Source organism: Alligator sinensis, unplaced genomic scaffold, assembly GCF_000455745.1.
Source record: "Alligator sinensis unplaced genomic scaffold, ASM45574v1 scaffold364_1, whole genome shotgun sequence".
In the NCBI taxonomy this organism is placed as follows: Eukaryota; Metazoa; Chordata; order Crocodylia; family Alligatoridae; genus Alligator; species Alligator sinensis.
Window position 1 is genome coordinate 462,573 of NW_005842546.1, and position 1,205 is coordinate 463,777.

The window sequence follows — 1,205 nt, forward strand, 5'->3', positions numbered from 1 at the left end:
ACTTCCCCCCCCTTGGTGGCTACTGGACGGCATCTGTCAGCCCCAGGGGTCGTCCGCATGTATGTGCAGGTTTGGGAGTCCGTTGATGAATTTTGAATAGGGCTCTGGGAGTGATCTGGAGATATCCAGCCCAAAAGTTGGTCCCCGGCATTGATTAACTCAGGCCAGGGCTTCTAGCCCTTGATCAGTGGGGTTAAGAGATTTCCCGGTTGTTACATTGTCTTCTATTGAATTCTTCCGTTGGTTGATCTGCAGTGTCCCAGGTGTTAATTGCTGTCTGCTGCTACAGTGTTACACATTCAATCACTGATTCACTCGCTCTTTCAGGGGCCAGCCTGATACAGGGAAGGGCAGTTTGATTCCTGCCCTTGTTAACGTTGTTACAATGTATAACTTACTTATGAAACTAAAACACATTTAGTTGAAAGTTGAAAGGTGAGGAGTATAAAATATAAGCTACAAACGCCATGACACACAAATAGATAAAAATACCAAACTACAAAGGGAGATACAAAATGCACACACATAAATTTTAAAACACAATTCCTTATCTTAAAGTGAAAGAGAGAGGAAGGAAGAAAAGGTAGAAAAAGAGAAACATCCAAAGAGGGGAGAGCAAATGCAGGCAAGAGGAAAAGGGGGCTTTCTGCTACACATGGACTTTCCACCAATGGGAACCCTTTTTCTTATGCTACACCAAGAAAGCCTGAGTTGCCCAAAGGTTTACTAAGCTCAATGTGTTCAGATCCACACTACAGTGTTGTTAATGATAATAGCACCGATGAGAAGTTTGATACATCATAATTCACCCCGATACCTCAAAGCCCTTGAGAAAGGAGGGGAAGTATTTGTAATTATCCCTAATTTGGAAAGGGTAAAATGAAGAAGAAGCCCAGGGAAGTAAATGGATGTGCTTAAAGTGAACAACTTAGGTAGGAATAGAGAACAGATCACCAAATTTCCAGTCTCAGGACAGAAAGACATGACATCTCTGCTGCTCCTCATGTGCAATAAGCAGAGGGTTAAAGGGTCTTCCTCCTCTGCTCAATGCCAGACCAACATCATATTTGGGGTCAGGAAAGAATGTTACCCTATGTTCAGACTGGTACTGACTGGGGAGGCTTCTGTCTCCCTCTGTAGTGGGGGGAATGACCTCTACCTGGTATTTCTTGAGTAGTTGAGTGTTCTTTTCCAGTAGCAGGAAT